The sequence below is a fragment of the Ictalurus punctatus genome, chromosome 15 (assembly GCF_001660625.3).
Source record: "Ictalurus punctatus breed USDA103 chromosome 15, Coco_2.0, whole genome shotgun sequence".
Lineage (NCBI taxonomy): Eukaryota > Metazoa > Chordata > Actinopteri > Siluriformes > Ictaluridae > Ictalurus > Ictalurus punctatus.
The window spans coordinates 11,401,508-11,410,328 of record NC_030430.2 but is presented as its reverse complement, the minus strand read 5'-3'; positions in this window follow the sequence as shown (position 1 = coordinate 11,410,328).

Below are 8,821 nucleotides of genomic sequence, written 5' to 3'. Positions count from 1 at the left end.
ACCCACAGAACAACAGTGAGTGACACCAACAATAGGGCAGGGGTGAAGGTATCACAATCCACTATTCAAAGACGACTTCAAGAGCAGAAATATAGAGGCCATACCACAAGATGCAAACCAATAATGAGCAATGAGAATTAGAAAGCCAGATTGGAATTCACAAATAAATACAGAGATGAGCCAGAAAAGTTCTGGAACCAAGATTAACCTTTATCAAAGTGATGGAAATTCCAAACTGTGGAGAAAGAATTGACCTGCTCATGATCCAAAACACAGAAGCTCATCAGGCAAGCATGGTGGAGGTAGTGTCATGGCTGGACTTGCATGGTTGCTTCTAGAATGGACTCACTAATCTTAATTGATGATAACTCATCCTGGTAGTAGCAGAAGGAATTGGTCTTTTAATTTACAGAGAAATGCATGCAATCTAATTGGGAGGAATTTCATCATGCAGCAAGACAATGATCATCAAAACACACTACCAATACAACAAGAACTTCATCAGGGGGAAACGTGGAAGGCTTTAGATTGGCCAAATAAATCACCAAACCTTAACCCAAATGAGCATGCATTTCACCTCCTAAAGGAAGAAGCACCCCCCCACACACACACCCCAAAATGAAAAGCTGAAATTCTGATCTATTGTCTGATATTCATCTTTTGATCTCAAACCCAAATGTCTTCAATGTATAGTGAAAACATATACAGTGGCAAGAAAAAGTATGTGAACCTTCTGGAATTTCAACTTTCATAGAAGTTGGGTGAAGCAACAGGCCATTTTAAATGTTGAATGAGTGTGTTCAATAAAGACATGAAAGATCAGAATTTTTTTGTCTTATTATTTTAGGCACATTATATTTATCAATACCCTTGACTTAGATGAAGATCAGATCACATTTTATGACAAATTTATGCAGAAAACCATGAAATTCCAAAAGGTTCACATACTTTTTCTTGCCACTGTAGCTGTTCCAAAATTTTGGAGGGGACTGTAATTATGTTCATGATCAGAACTAATGCACTTGTGTTACAATGGATGGTCAGCACAGTAGTATTTTCATAACAACTTCTGTCTAACAAAGCTCTGCACCAGTCAACCCACATTGCTACATTATTTTAATTTGGGAAAAAAATGAAGAACTCATTTGTGGTTACTGAGTATGTCATTACACATGCAAAATCATTATTAGTAGATCACACCTATTGCTTTTATAGAGTTGTTAGACAACATAAAAGCATATCCTTTTATGTGCATGAACACCTACAAAAGTGTGTTCAGTCAGCCACCTGGTAAAATCTAGTACAGAGTACTGATGTAAAACCTCTAAAGGAAGTAAGTGTTGCCTATATCATTAGGAAAATGTCACTGCCCTGCCCCTCTGCTGAGCTGCTGATAACCAATCAGTGTTAAAGAGAGCACAAGGAGTTGATTAAATAGGTCAACATGGCACACTTCTTTATAATGTATTCAGTCTAACGCAGTATAGATTTATACTGAACTGTGCTAGGTTATTACCTGTGCCACTTGTCTTAAAAATACTAGCAATACATAATCCACAGCGATGCTCTGATCTTAAACGTAATTTTTGATTTTGTGCTATGATCGAGGTATGGCTATATGTCTTAAGCAATTGTTGATTTTGCTGCGTATTTGTATTAACTCAGGACTTTTGATGAAACCAGAAAGTACTATTCATTTTGTTCTACAACTCAGAGTATTAACACACACCACACTGTTTCCACAAACATTATAACCACCTATTCACTGGGAAAAGTAAGCAGACAGTTTGCTATGCCTGACATTTAGTACACAAGCAATTTTATTTAATGTACTGGCAGCAAGACTGAAAACCAATTGTAAGAGCTTATCAGTTATGAGCTAGTAGTTGACTGCATGGATTGACAAACATTGCAGTCACAGACAGATTGACCATTGCAACAACTGGGCTGTTGCCCACAGTCCTCTAGGTTCAAGTGGCCTCGAACTGCAACCAGTTTTTTTCTCTCCAAATTTAAAAATAAAAGGATGATAGTTTTCAAATACAAACATTTGTCATTTTAAAAGCAATAAGCATAACTGGTGTACCACTCATTCATAAAAAATACACTGTCTCCTAATGGTGTTCATTTTTCTTGTGATGAGACCTAACCAGTCAAGGAAAGCAGACATTTCAAGAGCATGGTAGTGTTCTCACCAGGAACAGGAAACATACTATTTGCTTGCAAGTTACTGTCCACCAATTCAAACCAATTTGTAGATGCTTTCTCAGGTTGGAAGCACTCAAAACTGAGGAATACTGTTCATGTATGTTCAGCTTTCTCAAAAGGTCAAGAGGTACAGAGACATTTAACTCAGGGTTGAAAAAACAAATGCATGCAGAAAAAAACTACTGGCATGAATTATTCAAGAGAGCTGTAGCAGTGATAAAATTTCTTGCTGTGAGAGGATTGCCTTTTAAGGGAGACAATGAATTCTCATTTCCCACATAATGGCTGTTTATTTGGAATTATCGAACACAGTTCGACCCATTCTTGTAAGGACACCTTTGAAATATGGACAAAAAGGCTGGGGGAAATTTGCCCTACTTATTTTCAGCAACAGGTGAGGACTTAATTGATTTAATGGATGAAAAAAGCAAGAACGCAATTGTGAATGAATTGCTTGATGCAAAATATTTTTTTCAGTTGGTTCAACCCTTGATTTCTTCTTGCATGTTGATCAATTAACATTTATCTTTTGATTTATTAACAAGACAAGGTTTTTTTGTTGAGTGTTTTTTGCTTTCTAGCACCTTCATGTCTCTCAAATGCCAAACAGGTGAAAGCTTAGTTGAAAAAGGTGTTTTGAAGGCAGATTTGCTTGGAATTGATTTGGCAAATTGCAGCGCTCAGTCATATGGCAAAACGTTGATCATATCCGAGAAATACAGTGGCTGTCAAGCCTATATATAGCAGAAGAATCTACTGAGCCATCATATCCCATTTCAGTGCATTTGTTAAATTTAATTGGAGTACATGTTGTGCAGAGAACTACTTAGATACTCAGAGTAATTTGGACACAACTTTTTCTCATTTTGCTCTAACAGGCAGAGACCAATTTAAAATGGAGTCATCTTTGCCAATTTGCTGGGCTGTTATTGCCACCTGTTTGGGGTAAACATACCACACTGTAAGATACTAGAATATTTGTATGTGCTGTTGTCAGCTTATCTAATTGATTTAGACCACAACCTAGGCATTGGTACTTAACCTTCTCATGCTGAAGATAATCTATGATCTTGGTCTTCATTTTAATTTTCCTAACCTGTATGTTGCACTGCTCATCTTTCTGATGTTGCCAGTGACAAATTGAAAAGGAGAGCATTCAGGTTCCAAATTGGGAAGTACTAAAAGTGAACTTGAATGAAAATGACACAGAGGCACCTCGCATCCCTGTCATTATTGACATTAGAATCAGATTAATGAGAGTGCTCGACTTCAATGACATGGCATGTTAGCTTAGTGATTTGCACGCTTCTCTCACACCTCTGGGGTTGGGAGCTTGATTCTCACCTCCTCCCTGTGTGTGCAGAGTTTGCATGTTCTCCCCGTGCTTCAGTCCAAAGACATGCGTTGTAGGCTGATTGGCATCTCTAAATTGTCCATAGTGTGTGTGTGTGTGTGTGTGTGTGTGTGTGTGTGTGTGTGTGTGTGTATGTGTGTGTGTGTGTGTGCGTGCGTGTGTGCATGCGTGATTCTGCTCTGTGATGGGTTGAGACCCCATCCAGGGTGTCCCTCACTGTGTGCCCTGAGTCCCGAGATAGGCTTCAGGCTCCAACTGACCTGTGTAGGATAAGCAGTACAGAAAATGGATGGATGAATGAAAGCAGGAAAAACACCTGGCGTTTTTTTGGTGGTAAGCATAGACTATCATAAAGATCTTTGTTCTTTTTCTATTAAAAAAAACAGATTATAGACTTTTTAGGAATTTCTGAACACCTTAACTAACCTCTGGTTAATTATTGGTGTCTTGCTTCCTCATGACACTGGAGCATACATTATCCAGGTGATTCCACTGTTCCACCACTGACCTGTGTATTAGTCAATTGAGAGGTAGTCAGCTGTAGTCAGCAGTGACCCATGCAGTAGTCACTGTTACACCAGTGGCCGTGCAGTGATCAGCGCTCTACCAGTGGCCCATACAGTACGTGCAGTATCACTGCACGGCCACTGGTTTAACAGTGACTACTCCATGTTACATTAATGGCCAGTGCTGGAGTCAACATTCCATCAGTGACCAATTCAAAAGCTAAATCTCCACCAATCATGGAAACACTGCTATCCAAGCCTGACATACATTTTCCAATCCAGAAAATATATGGAACTTTTCATGCAAGAATATGTGGATGTAAATATTTTTTAAAAATAAATTGCATGTTTAGTGTTGTTATTGTCTTTGTGGAATCTTGCTTGTGAATCCTGATCCTTATGTCTCCTTATAATTAATATTTTTTGTGTTTTGTGAGTTGTCACAAGCCTCCTAAACCTAAATGTGTTAATTTGTATTTAATGTAGCTTTTATTTGGATATTGTCATGTCACAGCACACCAGTAACCTCATTTCGCAGAATGCACCGTAAACTCCAAACATGGCCAACAATGATTACAACTCCCAAACAAACACACAGACACGTTCACGTTCTCCGGAATACTAATCTGACACACCTTTTCATAATCACACTACACCACCGTTTAAAAGAGACTTCTCGTTCACAATATCTTTGCGAAGTAAATGCTCAGATGCTTTAATCACTGTCGTTACCAAGCCTTCCTCTAGTGTTGTTTATTCTGGTTTTGATTCTGTTTTGTCCTGGACTCTGATTATCTGCCTTACCTGCTTCTGTCTCCTCCTTCATTACCTGACCGATATTATATAGAAACTCACACAGGCATTGTGTGTTATTTAACGAAACTTTTTTTCTCCTTAACTGTTCTGTCGAGTAAAGTAGGACAGTGCTTTAAGCTTAACTAAAACATGTAATACAACCAAGTGGCATCAAAGATGTTTTATTAATTGCATGGTCTAATGTAACTGAACTCAGAGAAGACATAGGTTCTGAAGATTCTCTCTGACTCAACCAATACTGTATAAGAGCAGGATTCACTTGAATGGCACCCACCATATGTGGTCTAATTATGGCCCAGTTTCATGATTCCAGCTAAAACTGAGACTACAGCAAAACTGCATCAGCAGGCCTTTGTTCTTGTTATTTTTGATCCAGGGGTCATATCAACAGGAGTCCCTTTGATTTATGTCCGTCAGTGTGTTCATGTTGCAAGGATATAACAGCTGGATTATTGGACCTCCTACCATTGTTTCCTTTATCTTTAACCTCAAGTCATATCTCATTAAGACATAGGTCCATCATAGGCTCTAAAATAAAAAGTTCAGTTGCAACATGAAAACCAAGTTGTGTGACAATGTTAGCATTGTAAACCCTGCCACTTTAATGAGAATTCTGCCAACCGAAGATCCATATTTCTCTTTATGTAGAAGTACATAGGACCTATGCTTTTTGGGATGGTGTGTTCTGTTGGAATTAGCAAACAGCTCAAATAACAAATAATAACTAAAATACAGATGAAGCCTTTGTGAATATCAATTCTGTGCAGAGTATCAGTTCCAATTGTTGGCTCTGAAAGCTGATTTACAGCTAGAATGTTTATATATATATATATATATATATATATATATATATATATATATATATATATATATATATATATATATATATAGTGAAATATAGTGAAAGGGGTATACACTGCTCATAGCACCTAGTCATAATTTTAGTTTTTTACTTAACAACAGTGCCACTGTTGGGCTGACCGCATCCAAGCATCCCAGTTCACCACAACACTCTATGCCCGTGAACCCTCTAGATCTCCTCTTTTACCTAAGAAAAAAAGGCTTGACTAAACAATTTTTTTTTTTCAGCCTAAACTTAAACACTGAGGCTGTGTCTGAGTCCCAAACACTAATTGTAAGGATGTTTCATATCTGTGGAGCTTTTGCTCAGGTACTACAGTGCAAGACCATTCAGTGCTCTATAGGTCAGTTGTAGTATTTTATAATCAATGCAAACTTTGATTGCATGCCAATACACAGTGGTCATATCTTCTGGTTCTAGTAAGGACTCTCGCTGCTGCATTCTGGGCTAACTGGAGCTTGTTTATACACCTACTGGAATAATCCAACCTAGAGGTAACAATACCATTAATTAGTTTTTCTGCATCATGTAGTGTTGTAATATTTCTTATCTTAGCAATATTTCTGAGATGAAAGAAGGCTATCCTAGTAATATTATATACATGAGCTTCAAATGGAAGACTGGAGTCAGTGATCACACCAAGGTCTTTTACTGCTGCACATCATGAAACAGAAAGCCATCCGGAAATATTATGTAATCAGAACGCTTACTTCCAGCTGCATGTTGTCCTAGTACAAGTACTTTTGTCTCGTTAGAATTAAGTAGAATTAAGTTAATAAGCATCCAGTGTCTAATGTTCTTTACACATTCCACAACATTCTTAAGCTGGTAGCTCTCATCTGGCTTTGCTGAAACATACAACTGTGTAATCAGCATAACAGCGGAAGATAATACCATGTTTTTTAAAATAATTTTACCCAGATATAGTATACATTAGAAAAAAGCAGTGGGCCTAAAACAGAACCTTGCAGAACACCAAACTTTACCTTAGTATGCATAGAGAAGTCACCATTTACATCTACAAACTGATAATGATCAGTTAATAAGACATGGAGAAGGCCATTCCCTTAATGACAACAACATTTTCTGATCTATCAAGGAGAATATCAATGATCAATTATATCAAAAGCTGCGCTATGTTCAAGAAACACAAGCAAGGAGACACAACCCTGATCAGAGGCCAGTAGTAGGTAATTTATAGGACACACACAATATATATATATATATATATATATATATATATATATATATATATATATATATATATATATATATATATATATATGCTTACAGATTTGATATTATATTTATATTTGTCACTGCACACAAGAACTAGAAAATTACAGCCAAAAGCAGCACAGTTTGGCATTCTGTTCCTGCTGCGGGGGCTAGTAGCTAATTCTATTGAGTGCTCAAGTGCAACCATTTTACGTCATCGACTCAGAGTGCATTGTCCATGTTACGTAATGGCAGCCTCTGTAGGTTAAAATATGTATTAAATATTAAGGATTTTTAAAGTAATGAACATATTTCATGTGTTTTTAACAACGTATTTTATTTTAACGTATGGAACATATTGATGCAGTACATCAATCCCCTTATGACTACAGGGTGTCCCAGGAGTCTCAATACATACAGGAATTCACCATTAACATACACACATATTATATATATAGTATTCAGAGAATAACTTCCAAATGGAGCCGAAACAGGGTAGGTAGTATTTATTCTAGCTTTCCATTTTCTATTTGTTTCACTCATTCACTTTCAGTAACTGTTTTATCCTGGTTAAGGTCATAGTAGATCCAGTGGATCCGGCGCAACGCAGGAATACACACTGGATGTGATGCCAGTCCATCACAGCACACCATGCACACACACATATTCTCATTTACACCTACAAGTAATTTATCTTACCCAGTTCATCTCCACCATGTTTTAAGGGAGGTGGGAAGAAATTGGAGAATCCAGGAGGTAACCCACACAAACATGGGGAGACCCTGCACAGAAACTCTACATGGATGGAAACCAGAGCTCAGGATCAACATATTCAAATCATGCTTCGATGTTTGGTGCCCTGCTATCCTCTGTATTATAAATGAATCATTGGAGACTAGGGTCGTTCCAGCAGTACTAAAGACTGCTGCTGTTACACCTGTACCAAAGTAGGAAAATGCTGCCGTAGATGATTTTAACAATTTTCGTCCCATTTCAAATCTTCCAATCCCAAAATGCTTGAGCCTGTTGTTGCTTCTCAACTGTGTAATCATCTTACAATTAATAACCTTCTTGTACCCCTTCAGTCAGGTTTTCGTAAATTTCACAGTACTGAAACGGCATTGGTCATAGTTACCAATGACTTGTTGATGGCCTCTGTTTCTGGAGCTACTTCCATTCTTATTCTTCTTGATCTTAGAGCCGCCTTCGATACTGTTGATCATGGTCTTTTACTTACCTGCCTTGAAAGTGTTTTTGGTGTGTCTGGGACAGTTTTAAACTGGTTTAAATCTTATTTTACTTATCGTTCCCAGTTTATTCCTATGGGTGGTTACAGGTCTGGCACCAGCTCTGTATTCACTGGTGTTCTTCAGGGATCAGATTTAGGCCCTTTACTTTTCAATATTTATTTGTCTCCACTTGGGCATCTGCTGTGAACACTCAGCCTCCATTATCACTTTTATGCTGATGATACCCAAATCTACATTTACTCAAAATCTTGTGAAAACCTTTGTTTGTTTTCTTTCTGACTGTATTTCTGAGATAAAAACATGGATGAATAATAATTTTCTGTGCCTGAATAGTGGGAAAATTGTTGTTTTTAACTTTTTAAAAAGTTATGCCTATTGGTTCCTGTCAGCAAATTCTCAAAGCTGGTCCACTGTCTCTGTTTGTTGATGGCTCTGTTCTAGAGACTCAAAGTAAGATGAGGAACTTTGGAGTAATTTTTGATACCAGTCTTACATTTGATTATTTTGTTCAGAGCACTGTTAAAGAGCTGTTTCACCTCAGAAATATAGTAAGATTGTGCCCTATGCTAAACTTCTCTGTAGCTGAAAAACTGATTAACTATTTTGT